Raw genomic sequence first — 19,148 nt, forward strand, 5'->3', positions numbered from 1 at the left:
AGAAAATGAGTTTTCATACAGTTATTACCAAATCATACCATCAAATTGAAAAATTAAATAAAATTAAAACGAGTTCTTATTGATATTTTATTTAAAAAATGGGGAATGTAGCGCGCATAGATGAGACAAGAGGTGTGCACCGGATATTGGTCGGGAAACCTGAAGGGAAGAGACCGCTGGGGAGACCTAGATGTAGATGGGAGGATAATCTCAGGCGGGATCTATGGGAGATAGGAGTTGAAGGAGACTGGATTTTGTTGGCCGAGGACAGGATCCGGTGGACGGCTTTGGTTAATTCGGTGATGAACCTTTGGGTTCGGTAAGCCATCTGGTTGGTTGGGTCCACTATTTGGGAAGCCTGAGGGGAAGAGACCTCTGGGGAGACCTAGACGTAGATGGGAGGATAATCTCAGGCGGGATCTATGGGAGATAGGAGTTGAATGAGACTGGATTTTGTTGGCCCAGGACAGGATCCGGTGGACGGCTTTGGTTAATTCGGTGATGAACCTTTGGGTTCGGTAAGCCATCTGGTTGGTTGGGTCCACTATTTGGGAAGCCTGAGGGGAAGAGACCTCTGGGGAGACCTAGACGTAGATGGGAGGATAATCTCAGGCGGGATCTATGGGAGATGGGAGTTGAAGGAGACTGGATTTTGTTGGCCCAGGACAGGATCCGGTGGACGGCTTTGGTTAGTTCGGTGATGAACCTTCGGGTTCGGTAAGCCATCTGGTTGGTTGGGTCCACTATTTGGGAAGCCTGAGGGGAAGAGACCGCTGGGGAGACCTAGACGTAGATGGGAGGATAATCTCAGGAGGATCTATGGGAGATAGGAGTTGAAGGAGACTGGATTTTGTTGGCCCAGGACAGGGTCCGGTGGAGGGCTTTGGTTAATTCGGTGATGAACCTTCGGGTTCGGTAAGCCATCTGGTTCGTTGGGTCCACTATTTGGGAAGCCTGAGGGGAAGAGACCTCTGGGGAGACCTAGACGTAGATGGGAGGATAATCTCAGGCGGGATCTATGGGAGACAGGAGTTGAATGAGACTGGATTTTGTTGGCCCAGGACAGAGTCCGGTGGAGGGCTTTGGTTAATTCGGTGATGAACCTTCGGGTTCCGTAAGCCATCTGGTTGGTTGGGTCCACTATTTGGGAAACCTGAGGGGAAGAGACCGCTGGGGAGACCTAGACGTAGATGGGAGGATAATCTCAGGAGGATCTATGGGAGATAGGAGTTGAAGGAGACTGGATTTTGTTGGCCCAGGACAGGGTCCGGTGGAGGGCTTTGGTTAATTCGGTGATGAACCTTCGGGTTCGGTAAGCCATCTGGTTGGTTGGGTCCACTATTTGGGAAGCCTGAGGGGAAGAGACCTCTGGGGAGACCTAGACGTAGATGGGAGGATAATCTCAGGCGGGATCTATGGGAGATGGGAGTTGAAGGAGACTGGATTTTGTTGGCCCAGGACAGGATCCGGTGGACGGCTTTGGTTAGTTCGGTGATGAACCTTCGGGTTCGGTAAGCCATCTGGTTGGTTGGGTCCACTATTTGGGAAGCCTGAGGGGAAGAGACCGCTGGGGAGACCTAGACGTAGATGGGAGGATAATCTCAGGAGGATCTATGGGAGATAGGAGTTGAAGGAGACTGGATTTTGTTGGCCCAAAGCAGGGTCCGGTGGAGGGCTTTGGTTAATTCGGTGATGAACCTTCGGGTTCGGTAAGCCATCTGGTTGGTTGGGTCCACTATTTGGGAAGCCTGAGGGGAAGAGACCTCTGGGGAGACCTAGACGTAGATGGGAGGATAATCTCAGGCGGGATCTATGGGAGATAGGAGTTGAATGAGACTGGATTTTGTTGGCCCAGGACAGGGTCCGGTGGAGGGCTTTGGTTAATTCGGTGATGAACCTTCGGGTTCCGTAAGCCATCTGGTTGGTTGGGTCCACTATTTGGGAAACCTGAGGGGAAGAGACCGCTGGGGAGACCTAGACGTAGATGGGAGGATAATCTCAGGCGGGATCTATGGGAGATGGGAGTTGAAGGAGACTGGATTTTGTTGGCCCAGGACAGGGTCCGGTGGAGGGCTTTGGTTAATTCGGTGATGAACCTTCGGGTTCGGTAAGCCATCTGGTTGGTTGGGTCCACTATTTGGGAAGCCTGAGGGGAAGAGACCTCTGGGGAGACCTAGACGTAGATGGGAGGATAATCTCAGGCGGGATCTATGGGAGATGGGAGTTGAAGGAGACTGGATTTTGTTGGCCCAGGACAAGGTCCGGTGGAGGGCTTTGGTTAATTCGGTGATGAACCTTCGGGTTCGGTAAGCCATCTGGTTGGTTGGGTCCACTATTTGGGAAGCCTGAGGGGAAGAGACTTCTGGGGAGACCTAGACGTAGATGGGAGGATAATCTCAGGCGGGATCTATGGGAGACTGGAGTTGAAGGAGACTGGAGTTGAAGGAGACTGGATTTTGTTGGCCCAGGACAGGGTCCGGTGGAGGGCTTTGGTTAATTCGGTGATGAACCTTTGGGTTCCGTAAGACATCTGGTTGGTTGGGTCCACTATTTGGGAAGCCTGAGGGGAAGAGACCTCTGGGGAGACCCAGACGTAGATGGGAGGATAATCTCAGGCGGGATCTATGGGAGATGGGAGTTGAAGGAGACTGGATTTTGTTGGCCCAGGACAGGATCCGGTGGACGGCTTTGGTTAGTTCGGTGATGAACCTTCGGCTTCGGTAAGCCATCTGGTTGGTTGGGTCCACTATTTGGGAAGCCTGAGGGGAAGAGACTTCTGGGGAGACCTAGACGTAGATGGGAGGATAATCTCAGGCGGGATCTATGGGAGATAGGAGTTGAAGGAGACTGGATTTTGTTGGCCCAGGACAGGGTCCGGTGGAGGGCTTTGGTTAATTCGGTGATGAACCTTTGGGTTCCGTAAGACATCTGGTTGGTTGGGTCCACTATTTTGGAAGCCTGAGGGGAAGAGACCTCAGGGGAGACCTAGATGTAGATGGGAGGATAATCTCATGCGGGATCTATGGGAGATAGGAGTTGAAGGAGACTGGATTTTGTTGGCCCAGGACAGGGTCCGGTGGAGGGCTTTGGTTAATTCGGTGATGAACCTTCGGGTTCCCTAAGTCATCTACTTAGTTATTTATTGTTATTTATCACACTAAAGCAACAACCAAACCATTTAATACACGCAACAAAATCACACTAATTATTCAAAATGTATACTTGGCATTCACGTATTTGTCAGAACACAGCAGAAGTCACTGATGAAATTTATTAATGGTCTCAGAATGATTCCGTATGTACTAAATAGCCTTTGTTTAGTACACTAACCTTCTATCATCAGAACGTCCTAAAGATAGATATAGCAAGCAGTCACATCTGAAACGTCTGTTAAGTTTCTACCAGGCTACACGACTAAACATCCTATCGTAATCTGAGAACCATCTTCTTGTTCATTCTCGTTTGACAAAACTTCCTATAAGTTTGGAAAGGACGTACCAGAACATCTTCGATACCCTTAAATATGTAAAACAAGACACCCATAAAGTGTACAGAAATTTGACGTAGCTTCTGTACTTAAATGGGAACTTTTAGTATCAACGTTATTTCAAATGCTTCACGTTACTAAGTAGTGCGAATGAAATATATTGAATCAATTTTGAAATTACACTTCCGTCGAAGGTTTGAGAATAGTCAGGGACAAGCTGGCTGTTGTTAATGACGACCCAGTCTGTCTGCCCCATTTCTCCCTTACAATAGCAACAAAGGATGTGCCATTTAGGAGCTCCTGTTGACATGAATTTTCTTTTATCCTTTAAAAACTGAAGAAAAATAATCATCATTTATTTTCCGTAACTCTAACCTCTGATTTCTCTCCAATTGCAAAGACTTCCATTCTGGTATTTCCAAATAAACCCCTTTCAACGCTCCTCCATCTTTTTTTTCTTCAATTGCCATTAACAGAAGTTAGGATACGAGGTGGGAGGAGAGAGAGATTTTTACAGTAGAATTCAAGCGCTTGAGACTTTCTTCTGTTGAAGATCGCCCATCTATTGTCTCGCATTTTTCCTTCCCACAGCATCCGCCAGACGTCTGTCAACTGTTTTGCAACTATTACAGAGATCGTCCTTTGTCTTGCAGTCTTTCTAATGCCTTTAATAGTTTCCATATAAAACTGTCTAATCGGAATTTTCTTTTATTTAACTTCCTTAAGATTAGATGCGTCCTCGTAATATTCTGAACCCATCACGTGCGCCACGTAGTTTGACGTGTCGCGCGCTAAGTGATTATTTCGTAATGCATTCTTTCTCTTGTTACGTAAGTAATCATTTTTCGTTCAGGTTTCATTCTTAAAATAAAATGTACTCAAAAATATTATTTCTTATACCTTGAAACCCTTACTCCTAAAAAAAGAATTCCTCAACGCCTCACTTACATATGTTTGAGATTAAAAATATTCTACGTGCATTTTGAAATAAAGTTGACAAATTAACAGGGCACTTTCAGTTCTTCAAAGACGCTTGAATGTTACAACACTGCATATTATTTTTTTCCATAACTTACCCCCAGCTGCATTGTCGGTCCCATTCACTGCCCGAGATATACAGGGTGTCCTAGAAAGAGTGAACACATTTTAAACATTTTTATTGAGAGAATAAACAGAGATAGGAAGGTACAGTTTTCACCACATGAAAGTGCAACCCAGAAAGTGTTTTTCGCGACGAGTCACACGGATATTACCAGCATGAGCGCTCCGTATTTTGACTTGGAATTGAAATGTACAGAGAAAAATATCATTTGTTGTAAGTACGAAGTCCTATAACTACGTTGTGGACAAACAAACATCGTAAGATAAGATAGGTTATTATTAATATTCTTTTGCGTGTATTTCCGGATTAGGAAACTGTCTCTACGGTCTCAAAATCCTCTTTTCTGAGTTTCCTTTATCTCCATCCTATTTCTCGCAGAGTTGGTTCATAATTCCACGTCGTACATCGTATCTGCAGTCTTTCAAGTCTTTATAAAAAATAATCCCTTCAGTTGTAACTGAACCCATACAAAATACAAAATATCGACATCAGAAGACCAAATAAAGCAAAGAGTATAAAACGTGAGAGTGTACAGGCATGCGCCCACGTGAAAACATGGCCCTGTACAGTGAGTTTCAAAATACTGAACAACTGGCTAAAAGAGAATAATAATATATGAATTTATTTTAAGGCATGTTCAATAGTAACTAACTTTGAAAGTAAGCCTTAATGTGAAAATTAATTTTTATCAAAGTTTTCATGCAAAGGACAAAACAATTTAAGTTTCTGACAGATAACTCCAAGATAAAGTTGAAGTTATATCTAGTACTTATTAAGCTCCAAGCCATAAAGGTGTTAGGGGTCGTGGAGGAACATCTCCAATTTTTTTTACTAGACTAGAGTGGTGAGGTTCAAGCCCTGGTTGCTTTATCTCGAAGAAGGGGCCCCCGGTATCCATTACCAAGGAGTTTCAGTGATTCGAGAAAAATCTTCTGCCCCCGTCAGGGATCGAACACCGGTCGTCCAGTCTGTAGTCAGTCACTACCGAGAATGAATAAGAGCTCTTCTCTCCCCGTAAGCGCCTTCGAGGTTTTCGACGAAACTAGTTTCACAATTTCTTATCTGTCCCCTGCATTCTACACGCCATGTCCGTCTTAGCATGAGATATTCGATCACACTGATAAATTTTGATGAACATTACAAATTATGAAAATCTTCGTTAAAAGATTATCTACATTTTCCTTTAATCTCTGTCTGTGAAATAAAAATGCAGTCACGCTGTGTGAATCTGTCGGTAGATGGCTCTGCCAACAGAATCGAATATGGTAGCTATGAACACACGTTAATCGTAAATCAGTGATGGTATTTACCAGAAAACAGTGACATATTAATGGTATTGAGGCCTGTAATTTTCTGAAACCCTGTTATAAGGGAAACAGCCTTTTGAACGTGTGGCTATTTCAAATTAAACTCACACCAGTGGGATACTCACGGACGCGAACAAGTTGTTGGACGAGCTGAAAAAACTATGTCAGATGAAACTGAGATTTTAATTCAAATATATAATATAATTCAAGTCTATACACAAACTTTAAATTGTTGATGTTAAAATTTAAAATTAATATTGATATTTTGCGCTATTCATCGTTATTACGATGTTACGGTATTTCGCAATACTGTAACATCGTAATAACGATGAATAGCGCAAAATATCAATATTAATTTTAAATTTTAACATCAACAATTTAAAGTTTGTGTATAGACTTGAATTATATTATATATTTGAATTTTAAAACACAAACATGACGCATTTAAAATATAAACTTAATGAGATTTTAATAATTAATGTGGAATCTGTGGAAACATGACAAAATATCCTCCCTCCCCTCAATGGGGTTGGGGGGCGAAGACACAGGGGCAGAACGCATTGTACTTTACTATTTACGTTTATAGTTAGGAGATGGAAAGAGAGTGATTCTGATATACTGCTTAGTAGAAAGATTAACTTAAATCTTAACTTGTGTTTTATTTATCTTAAAAATTATCACAAATGTTTTACTTTCGATCTGAAACATGTAAACGTTTACGGAAGCCAATTTATCAGCAGCGAAGTTATTATACGTATATTTCAGGTCGAAAGACAGAGAAAATATGAAATATACAATCGGTATCCGAGCCATGCAATTTCCTCTGGCATCTTACAGACCTTAGCATTCTGTTGAGGGCCGAATGAACCTAGCTCTCTCTTCTGAACGGATTTATGGATCATGTTAATCTCTTATTAATAACCGGAGCCTATTTGAATCCCGTTTTTACCTTGCTTTCAATGTCACTAAATGACATGAACGCAAGTTAAAATTTTATTTCGTTATATCTGTGATACACAGAAGAAGGCAATGGCAAACCACTTCTGGATCATCTGCCAAGAATGTATATGAACAGGTCCCAGTCCGAGAAAAGGATGGAAGGATCCTGTTCATATGGACCTGTCGTCAGACAGAACACTAAATAATAATAAGATGAGGTGGTCTAGCGGTTAGAACGCTGGCCTTGTAATCCTGGGGTCTCGGGTTCGATTCCCGGCGGTGCCCGAATTTATAACTTGTGTTGGGCAAGGCCGTGGTCTAGGCAACACGGAGTTTTCCTCCGTGGCATCCCAACAATTACTCCATTCACACACAGAAGAAGGCAATGGCAAACCACTTCTGGATCATCTGCCAAGAACGTATATGAACAGGTCCCAGTCCGAGAAAAGGATGGAAGGATCCTGTTCATATGGACCTGTCGTCAGACAGAACACTAAATAATAATAATAATAATAATAATAATAATAATAATATCTGTAATACTGTTTCATTTGTTAGCCAGAAATTGACTGTTAACAGCTTAATGTACCTTCAAACAGACAACCCTAGCTTTATGTTTACACAGTAAAATTTGCAAAGAAACATCGGATAAACAGGCCCAAAGTTTTTATAGAAATTTCTTCTCAGGTACAAAATTTTAAATAAACTAAAGTTTGTGAGATGATAAAGTTGCGTCATATTGTGATAAATATATATTTGTTTAAATCTTGTCAGTCTAATCACAATAAAATTTCTATTAAATATTAAAATATTACTATAATTAACACTTAAATATTTAAAATATATTAAATGATGTTTTCTATCTAAATGTTCGATTTACAATTAGAACATCACTTTTTTACACGACATGTTTCAGTTCTAAAAGAACCATCTTCAAGGTGTATAAAATTATATAAACTAAAGTTTATTAATTTATATTCAGTAGAGAAGCAGCTGTCATTTAAAACTATCAAACCCGTTGCGTTGTCGACATATTTAGATAATATGATAACGAAATTAAATGTAGTTGATGGGCTAACATTCTAGTCTCGTGTGAAAAAAGCCCTTAAGATTGAAACACAGTCAAGCTGGTTTTATTTTAGTGATTACAAGATTCAATATACTAATGAGTATTATTATTATTATTATTATTTGTGGTGACAGTAATACTATTAGCAGTAATAGTAGAATTAGGTTATTTTTGAGAGTGATTTATTACTCAGTTATAGATTACGTCAATACACACGTAGGCGTTCAGTAAATTTGATCAATCTCTAGTGTAATATTTATTTCATATGACTTTTTAGTTAAGAATCCATCGTCCTGATGATGGTCTCAGCAAGGACCTCTGAAACGTTAGTAAACTTTTTTTTTAAACTTTGTCTCCGAAAACGTTAAACAACACATTCATCCAGCACTCAATCAAAAATGTACTGTTTATCGATGTTATTCATTTATTTATTCTAAATTTCGGGTTAAAATCTAATACGTACATTGCACGCTACATGTGCGTTGAACCTCGTGACCCTTCTATAAGCTTCGGTGCAATTTTAAACCCTATTCTGGGTTCCAGTAACATCGTCATCGGAACTTATTAGGACCGAGCCATTACCTACTGCAATGTAGCGACCCCTCCCTCGTCACACAGAACGTGTTAGCCGGCTTTCGCCGTAATAAATCCGCTGTTAAACAATTCACGAATCCGATCGAGAGGCAGAGAAAGGCCTGTAACGTGTTCCCGGTCGAGGGTAAAAATTTGTTCTGGTACAGGATGGAAACGCGTGTCTCAGTCCGAGGGTGTCTGAGGGCAAAACATTTGAACAGCTGAACAACTATCAGCTTCTGAATAAGTCGATTTTGCGTACTGAGTTAATTGGAGTTAGACATAAACTCTATTTTGGACAAAACTTTCAGGAACTAAATGAATTTTCCTTGTGAATGATTTGAGGTTTTCAAGACAGTGAGTCTGAAAACGGCTGTAGCCTGCGTCAAGCACCTCTGAAACGTCGGTAAACGCGTACCGAGATGACAGCCATCTTTTTAAAATTTTCCTTGTATTTGTTTTAAATTCTAGACTGCGTTCTGTTGTAGCCGGTGAATTTTCGCAAAATATTTGGAGGTTAAGTTGTCGTATCAGTCATTAATTAAGCCTGATTCAAACGGCCACATTTCTGTATGAGAACTCAACAAAATTTACGATGCGATAATCCAGCGGAGGAAATCTTCAACTACAGACTAAAATATCAAATCTAAAACTTCTTGACGATGGTGAAGAGTCAATTGAATAAAAATTTCCTTGGATATTATCCATCGTCTAGTAAATATAAAACGTAAAACGACGTTTCGGAGATGGGACTCTATCTCTGTCTTCAGGTTTCTACACAGTTGGGCCCACTAGATAGAGCTAATCCCTATCTCCGGACCTTTCTTGGATATTATCCATCGTCTAGTAAATATAAAACGTAAAACGACGTTTCGGAGATGGGACTCTATCTCTGTCTTCAGGTTTCTACACAGTTGGGCCCACTAGATAGAGCTAATCCCTATCTCCGGACCTTTCTTGGATATTATCCATCGTCTAGTAAATATAAAACGTAAAACGACGTTTCGGAGATGGGACTCTATTCCGTCTTCAGGTTCCTACACAGTAGGGCCCACTAGATAGAGCTAATCCCTATCTCCGGACCTTTCTTGGATATTATCCATCGTCTAGTAAATATAAAACGTAAAACGACGTTTCGGAGATGGGACTCTATCTCCGTCTTCAGGTTTCTACACAGTTGGGCCCACTAGATAGAGCTAATCCCTATCTCCGGACTTTTTCCTTGGATATTATCCATCGTCTAGTAAATATAAAACGTAAAACGACGTTTCGGAGATGGGACTCTATCTCCGTCTTCAGGTTCCTACACAGTTGGGCCCACTAGATAGAGCTAATCCCACGTCACATAACTACCCGAGGGTCTAAAATCATATCGAAAATCACAGGACTTAAATCCGATTTATAACATCAAAACAAAATCCTTAACTGTTAACGTGTGACAATCTTTTAATCCCATAGATTTGTAATTAATAGCCCCAGTAGCACCAAAACCTTCCTCGACCCATCTCTCAGGGTCTGAGAGTATTAAACACAATGGCGCTACCCTCAAACAACCCCTCATAAAAACATATATGAAGGCTTCAAGTACTGCTGAAGGGGTGGGATGTGTCTGGTGGTGCCTAAGGGTGGGTTGGCATACAGAGGGTGTAATAGGGGAGAACAATATTATTATGATCGGTCGGTGACACAGTTACTTGGTGCATGACGGCAAACAATGCGTGAAGAACTGGAAATATAGGGGATGAAAGAGATTTTATGGCGATGAGAAGGACATGACAAAGGTTCGGAGGTGGTCGCTGATAGAGGCTGCGAGAGACACGGATTGAAAAATAAAACAGGACAGATCAGACCTGTGGCAAAGATTTCATTACATTCCGACAGCATCTTCAGCAAAAGATGAACGAATGTGAGGAAAGGCGCCAGTATGCAAGGGGTTGAACAGAGGATACTCCTTTAAAAATAAATTACACTTTCAGTTTTACTGAGACCTTCGAGGATTACTACACAGTCCCCTGGCACACACACACACACGGACGGAGTGCGTCATCGAAACAAATTAGGGGCGAAATGAGAGTGGAAAATTATGCATGATAAAGGTACGAAATTACTGCTCCAACAGCTCAACACATGGCCTCTTCAGTCATAAAGCGAACTCTGTGGTAACTAACAAGATACTAAAATTGCCATCCGTTTCCACACGCTCCCAGCTGTTCGCTTCAATCTGTTCAAGAATTTATCGTCTTATTCATAAGACTGAATGACCCAGAGAGCATTGGAGCCGAATTGATGTATTTTCCTATATACTTTATACAGCCACGGTGGTCTAGCGGTTGGAACGCTGGCCTTGTAATCCTGGGGTCTCGGGTTCGAATTTATAACTTGTGTTGGGCAAGGCCGTGGTCTAGGCAACACGGAGTTTTCCTCCGTGGCATCCCAATAATTACTCCATTCACACGCAGAAGAAGGCAATGGCAAACCACTTCTGGATCATCTGCCAAGAACGTATATGAACAGGTCCCAGTCCGAGAAAAGGATGGAAGGATCCTGTTCATATGGACCTGTCCTCAGACAGAACACTAAATAATAATAAGATGAGGTGGTCTAGCGGTTAGAACGCTGGCCTTGTAATCCTGGGGTCTCGGGTTTGATTCCCGGCGGTGCCCGAATTTATAACTTGTGTTGGGCAAGGCCGTGGTCTAGGCAACACGGAGTTTTCCTCCGTGGCATCCCAACAATTACTCCATTCACACACAGAAGAAGGCAATGGCAAACCACTTCTGGATCATCTGCCAAGAACGTTTCAGAGGTCCTTGCTTATGTCCCTGACGAAGGAGGCAGCAGGTACTTGTGAAACTTCTGTGAACGTCTACCAGACAACAGTAGTAACAAGTATTTCGGTATGATATCTCCCCACGTATATAGTTTGCATTCCATGTGTTACTTCAGACACTGCAAAGTAATTTTCGTGCCCTTTTGAGATCACAGAAACATAACATTAAGCTCGGTTTGGGGGGATTCGTTGAAGCTGTACTAACATCCGCGGCAGCTAGCCGTATGGAATCGATTTTCCTTTAGGCTACCCGCCGAGCAGAAAGAGAGAGCCAGTGCTCCCACTGCTGGCCTCTCAGTTAAGTCCACTGAACAGCCACTGCCGCCCCTATCAGCCGTGTAGAAAGAGACAGACTGATTCAGAGCCAGTTAGAATGTTTAATTAATTTAATGAGAGGTTCGTTAATTGTTTCCTCGTTTGTGAAAGGGCTTTAATGAGAGTTCTGTGGAGACACTTTACGTGTGTTTACACTTTGTCTTCAATTCTGAAGTTAGTCAATGTTTAGGAATCATAAAAAAAATTCGTTGATAACGAGGCTACATGAAAGAGTGTCTCATCGCACACGGATGTTCACGCATTTTTATTCAGATTTGGAACTTATTCAAATTGATTCTCAAGTAAGAGTTTATCGAACGTAGTGTCTGCAACCAGATTGGCACGCTTACATAAAAAAATAAATTATTAATTTATATTTTAATTTAAGAAATCGGTTAGGCTCATTGCGTAACGAGAAACTTCGTGATTTAAAAGTTACAAATTTTTTTTTCGCACTCTTAAAACATGTGAAATTTGAGAGGCTGCTATGGGCTGGACATGCAGAAAGAACGTAGAATTTTATTAAGACAATTGCACACGGAAGACCGAGAAATATATTGAAGGGTTAAATTAAGGGAGATATTTTGTGAGGGTTGGGGTGGACTGGGGTCTCGGGTTCGATTCCCGGCGGTGCCCGAATTTATAACTTGTGTTGGGCAAGGCCGTGGTCTAGGCAACACGGAGTTTTCCTCCGTGGCATCCCAACAATTACTCCATTCACACACAGAAGAAGGCAATGGCAAACCACTTCTGGATCATCTGCCAAGAACGTATATGAACAGGTCCCAGTCCGAGAAAAGGATGGAAGGATCCTGTTCATATGGACCTGTCGTCAGACAGAACACTAAATAAATATAATGAGCGCGTTAAGAATTCTTACGTACTTTTCAGGACTGATAATTCGGCATGAAAACGCGATCCATTCCCGGTTCGTCGTAACATCTGGCTAGCTTCTTATCCACTTCGCATCGGTCTGTAGCTTCCCAGGTGTTGCAGATTTAGCGGTGGAAACAGATAATTGCTCGGTGTATTCTTAGTCACGCGATTGTGGGTTTGATTACGAAGGTAAACTAACTGGTTCGGCTTACTAACTGCATAAACGTTCCGGTCGAGTCGCCGCGTTGAGTTTGTTGGTACAAATAATGCTCACTAGTTGGCGTCAGGACAAAGTAGAGTTCTACGCCATTCATCCACGTCGGATCACAGGGTAGCGTTTATTTAAAACATTGTATAATATGCTTGAAGTTAACTTTCAGACATGACGACATTCAGGACAAACCATTCCTTCATATCTGACCTTCGTTAAGGCTTTGACCGGGATGTTCTTTTGTTAAATCTTATGTGGTACCGCCTGATTCGACTTCTAATGGTTAAGTGAAGTGTTTTCTTCGCGGTACGGTCTGGATTCGTAAATATTATGAAGACGAGCTTCGGCTTCAAAGGGTTAACCAGCTGATTTTCGTAATGGTGAGGTGTGGTGTTTTCTTCGCGGTACGGACTGAATTCATAAATAATATTCAGACGATCTTCGGCTTCAAAGGGTTAATCCGAATGAGATGTATAAGTTACATTTATATCGCAGCTGTTTAAAAAAAATGAATGCGAGTCTATTAGCATGACGAAATATAATTTCCCGTTCCCGAAACTACACCAAAATACTCATTCAAAACACATAAATAAGCGTGATAAGTCATTAAGTCCTTATTCCGGCATATTCATGCTGTGTTCCCACTCACTCGTCACAGGTACTCCATTATAACGCTTTATAGCCATTACCCCCTCCACTACGGCGCGTGCGGAGTGCGCATGTTCGTTCAGCTGCAGTCTGACGGTCAACCACCTCGCCTGTGATCAGCTGCACACGTACTTCGCGAATGTTAAAAAGGTTCTGTGTGGGCTGAAAAGAGGTCAATGAACCTACTGAGGCCAGTAAAATCCCCAAAACATCTCCCTCCCCCCCACGTAATTTCAAACGATATCATCCGGCAATTCGTCACCCGGATTAACAAATTTCCGCTATCTCTGGCAAACACAGATGCACTGTCACGGACCGAGAGAGTGACTGAGGAGAAACTGAGTACCGCGACCACACCCCGGTACATTTCCCATAGTCTAAGCTCTCTTAATCTTATCTCGATCTCAGATTCCTTAATTTCTTTCTATATCAAATCTAAAACTTCTTGACGATGGTGAAGAGTCAATTGTATAAAAATTTACTTGGATATTATCCATCGTCTAGTAAATATAAAACGTAAAACGACGTTTCGGAGATGGGACTCTATCTCCGTCTTCAGGTTCCTACACAGTTGGGCCCACTAGATAGAGCTAATCCCTATCTCCGGACTTTTCTTGGATATTATCCATCGTCTAGTAAATATAAAACGTAAAACGACGTTTCGGAGATGGGACTCTATCTGCGTCTTCAGGTTCCTAAACAGTTGGGCCCACTAGATAGAGCTAATCCCTATCTCCGGACCTAGTAAATATAAAACGTAAAACGACGTTTCGGAGATGGGACTCTATCTGCGTCTTCAGGTTCCTAAACAGTTGGGCCCACTAGATAGAGCTAATCCCTATCTCCGGACCTTTCTTGGATATTATCCATCGTCTAGTAAATATAAAACGTAAAACGACGTTTCGGAGATGGGACTCTATCTCCGTCTTCAGGTTCCTACACAGTTGGGCCCACTAGATAGAGCTAATCCCTATCTCCGGACCTTTCTTGGATATTATCCATCGTCTAGTAAATATAAAACGTAAAACGACGTTTCGGAGATGGGACTCTATCTGCGTCTTAAGGTTCCTACTCAGTTGGGCCCACTAGATAGAGCTAATCCCTATCTCCGGACCTTTCTTGGATATTATCCATCGTCTAGTAAATATAAAACGTAAAACGACGTTTCGGAGATGGGACTCTATCTCCGTCTAGAGGTTCCTACACAGTTGGGCCCACTAGATAGAGCTAATCCCTATCTCCGGACCTTTCTTGGATATTATCCATCGTCTAGTAAATATAAAACGTAAAACGACGTTTCGGAGATGGGACTCTATCTCCGTCTAGAGGTTCCTACACAGTTGGCCCCACTAGATAGAGCTAATCCCTATCTCCGGACTTTTTCCTTCGATATTATCCATCGTCTAGTAAATATAAAACGTAAAACGACGTTTCGGAGATGGGACTCTATCTCCGTCTTCAGGTTCCTACACAGTTGGGCCCACTAGATAGAGCTAATCCCTATCGTCCGGAGACAGGGATTAGCTCTATCTAGTGGGCCCAACTGTGTAGGAACCTGAAGACGGAGATAGAGTCCCATCTCCGAAACGTCGTTTTACAATAATATGTAGAACCGTATCTTAAATACACAATTTTAGTGCCAGTTCAAGGTACGTTCAGGGCGATTTAAAGCTGTAGTCTCTAGTTACAATCTTATATTTTAATATTTCATTAGAATTTATTATGTTATCGGCTCTCTTTTAACACAATCATCGTATAAGATATCATGCACGTTAAGCCAACAGTGAGACACGTCTCAGCATGACGTCATGGCTTCAAGGTCGAGTAAGTTCTCTGAGACAGACCGTTGAAGCGTAGTTATCAGAATCCTCACCAGAGGTCCAGACACGTCGTCACCACAGGAAAGGTGGCGAACGAAAAACATTACAAAGGGCTGAATCTTATTTCTGTCTCTCATTGTAACCATGGAAATTAAGGTACATATCATGTCAAAAATATGTAAAAATATACACTTACAATAATACTAACGATACGAATATAAACACGTAATTTGGTAATGATAGCAACTTTTATTTACGTTTTAACACTAGATTATCTCCCCAAGAACATTCTTTAAGTATTGTTTAAGACTTTGGAATCACCCTGTATATGCTTTGAATTATTGTAAAGGAAAAATTCTTCGTAATGCCTGAGGAAAAAAATTATACAGATTCACAGCAAAGACGTGAGTCTTGTGAGAAACTATGCAATTGGAAGCCCTTTCAGGATTATTTAGTAATGTAATCCGTGTTTCCAGACCACATGCAAATTCCCATAACGCTTGTTATATTCGAATTTCAAATGACGGCTTACCTTAGAGAAGAGGATTGTGACAGAACCGATTCAGGAACCGGCAAATGTTTGCAGTTCACCGAATAAGGATGATGATATTGAGGAAGATATGGGCGGGGCATGTAGAAGGAATGGGAGATAAAAACTACATTTCAAAATTTCGTTCTTAATGAATACCTAAAATATAAAATTATGTATACAAACAAAACTCTTTACACTTTAAAGAACACTTTGTGCCAAACGCTTTTCGACCTCATGAGGTCATCATCAGGGGAGAAAACATATGTCTATTAAAATCATACAATTCATAAATCAATGCGTTGTTATAAAACACCGCTCACTATTTCTAGTATTCTAGCAGAAATTTTCTTACAGCAAATCGAAAAGAAATTCTACTCAGACATAATCAAGGAGCGAAGTCTCTAGGTACGTAGATGACGTTTTAATTATTTTTTACGAATATTTCACAACAGCTAAACACATTTTATACGATTATAACAACATGCATAACCAGTCAAATACAACACAGAAATATAAAATAATTACAAAATTAACTTCTAAGACCTCACCATCCACACAGACACAAAAAATGTCAATTAGGTACCTACAGAAAACCCAAATTCTCAGTAATTTTCTTGTAAACAGATTATATAAAATACCAATTGCCAAAGAGGAGTTTGGTAAAGAAACTAAACTTATCCAAGAATAGTTATAATTTGAGAGACGTTCTGAAAATTCTATGACTTACTCAAAACACCTAAACCCCCTATCAATGTATCGCAACTCACCATAAGTAAGAAAATATGGTCCAGCTTCACATTCTTTGGTAATATTATTAGAAAACTCACCATAATATTAAAAAACACGAATGTCAAAGCGCAATTCAAGAAGACAAGACAAGGCAAGGCAAGGCCTTGTAATCCTGGGGTCTCGGGTTCGATTCCCGGCGGTGCCCGAATTTATAACTTGTGTTGGGCAAGGCCGTGGTCTAGGCAACACGGAGTTTTCCTCCGTTGCATCCCAACAATTACTCCATTCACACACAGAAGAAGGCAATGGCAAACCACTTCTGGATCATCTGAAAAGAACGTATATGAACAGGTCCCAGTCCGAGAAAAGGATGGAAGGATCCTGTTCATATGGACCTGTCGTCAGACAGAACACTAAATAATAATAAGATGAGGTGGTCTAGCGGTTAGAACGCTGGCCTTGTAATCCTGGGGGTTTCGGGTTCGATTCCCGGCGGTGCCCGAATTTATAACTTGTGTTGGGCAAGGCCGTGGTCTAGGCAACACGGAGTTTTCCTCCGTTGCATCCCAACAATTACTCCATTCACACACAGAAGAAGGCAATGGCAAACCACTTCTGGATCATCTGAAAAGAACGTATATGAACAGGTCCCAGTCCGAGAAAAGGATGGAAGGATCCTGTTCATATGGACCTGTCGTCAGACAGAACACTAAATAATAATAAGATGAGGTGGTCTAGCGGTTAGAACGCTGGCCTTGTAATCCTGGGGGTTTCGGGTTCGATTCCCGGCGGTGCCCGAATTTATAACTTGTGTTGGGCAAGGCCGTGGTCTAGGCAACACGGAGTTTTCCTCCGTGGCATCCCAACAATTACTCCACTCACACACAGAAGAAGGCAATGGCAAACCACTTCTGGATCATCTGCCAAGAACGTATATGAACAGGTCCCAGTCCGAGAAAAGGATGGAAGGATCCTGTTCATATGGACCTGTCGTCAGACAGAACACTACAAATAAAAAAAATGCATTGGCCAAACCGATAGGGAATTTAAAACCAGATTTAAAGAACGTTTCAACGACATTACATTCAAAATACGCTCAACACATCCTCGAAACACGGACACGAATACGGCCCCATGGAAGATATCGTGGACGTATTAAGAATAACTTCCAAAGTCAAAATGCTTGAATTTTTTTAAAAAAATTCCACATCTATAAAACCAGTAAAAAGCAAAATATTTTAAATTAACAGAACGTTTATGACTCCAACGTCTTTATGCTCAGAGTTTTATAACAACACACTGATTTGTGAACTGTACGATTTTAATAGACATATGTTTTCTCCCCTGATGATGACCTCATGAGGTCGAAACGCGTTTGGAACAGTGTTTATTAAAGTATAAACAGTTTGTTTGTATGCATGATCTTATATTTTAGATATTCGACACTGCACGGTATGCAACGTTTTAAGATCGTAATAAATGGGTTCACTCTGACGACCTTGGCGTAGATTGGAGGATAATATTAAAGTTGATCTTAGGGAAGTTTGAGGTGTGGGGATTCGATTCAATCTGTCTGGCTCAGGGCAGCATGTAAAATCGTAGGAAAATTGGAGAAATAATGATTTACATTCCTTAAGTACTGTACTGGACATTTCAATCGCCTCGTATGCAAAACTGAAATCGTTTATGTGAGCATTTTCTTATAGCTCGAAAACTGATTTACCGATTTTGACCAAACTTACAATCTGCATTCTTTGACACCTGAAAAGTGTTTAAAAGAGGTCAAAACTCCGAGGAAGCATCTTGGCTTCGAGATCCGGTGAGGATAATTTATGTGTACTGACAACTAAGCACGACAGAAAAATATCGCCAAGGCTAAAATTGTGTATTTGAAAGTCCTGTGTTCGAGTCTCCATGAAAATTTTAGGTTTAGAAATAAAGACGGTAAATTATTTTTATGATATACAACGATATGTATCGAAGTGACAGACCTGTGTTGATCTGTCGGGCAATAATTATTTATAAGAAGTGTAATCCTTTGTCGAATTTACTCGAAGGCTCTGCTAATTGGAATGTAAATTTCAACGAATTAATTGGCTAATTTCATAAGATAGTGTAATTGCGTCATATTGTGAATATTATAACAATTATTTATTTTAATCCGTCTGATCACAATATAATTTTTTATTTATTTTTTTTTTATTTCTATTTTATTGATACTTTCTAACTATAATCTATATATTTTGCATTTTATTCTCTAAATTATTTTATAAATTCTTTCAAATTCTTTAGTGTTTCTTTCAATCATTTACTTACAGGCCGATATGTACATCTAATAACATTTAAGAAAAACAACACCTTCGCCCAAAAATTTTAAAAACAAACGTAATGAAACATCACCAAAAAACTACAGAAATCATAATTGAGTTTTAAGTTCTTAGATATATTTTACACCTGATGATGGTTTTATAAAAACCGAAACATGTTGTGTAAATGTTTCCGAAATGTAAATCGATCAATCGATATAGAACATCAATGATATTTTATTATCTTAATTATAAGAAATTTTAAATAAAAAATTATATTGTCATCAGACGGATTAAAATAAATAATTGTTAATGGCTAATTTCATATATTTGTCGAATCGTTAATACGATATGAACTGGGAAGGAAACGAAAGTGTTCTAGTTTAAGGAGTGACTGACAAAAA

General features: G+C 40.8%; 1 protein-coding gene across 2 annotated transcripts in view; it reads right to left on the reverse strand.

Moving 5' to 3' along the window:
• The window catches only part of LOC110829644 (uncharacterized), a 531,721-nt gene that overhangs the window by 332,004 nt on the left and 180,569 nt on the right, over positions 1 to 19,148 (reverse strand). For both annotated transcript variants that reach the window (XM_087357233.1, XM_087357234.1), the window contains one exon: positions 4,564 to 4,613. The gene's annotated coding sequence lies outside the window, so the exon portion shown is untranslated. The remainder of the gene's footprint in view (positions 1 to 4,563; positions 4,614 to 19,148) is intronic.

Source organism: Zootermopsis nevadensis, unplaced genomic scaffold, assembly GCF_977971745.1.
Source record: "Zootermopsis nevadensis isolate Lab colony 2312 unplaced genomic scaffold, Znev_1.0 Znev_ptg000028l, whole genome shotgun sequence".
Lineage (NCBI taxonomy): Eukaryota > Metazoa > Arthropoda > Insecta > Blattodea > Termopsidae > Zootermopsis > Zootermopsis nevadensis.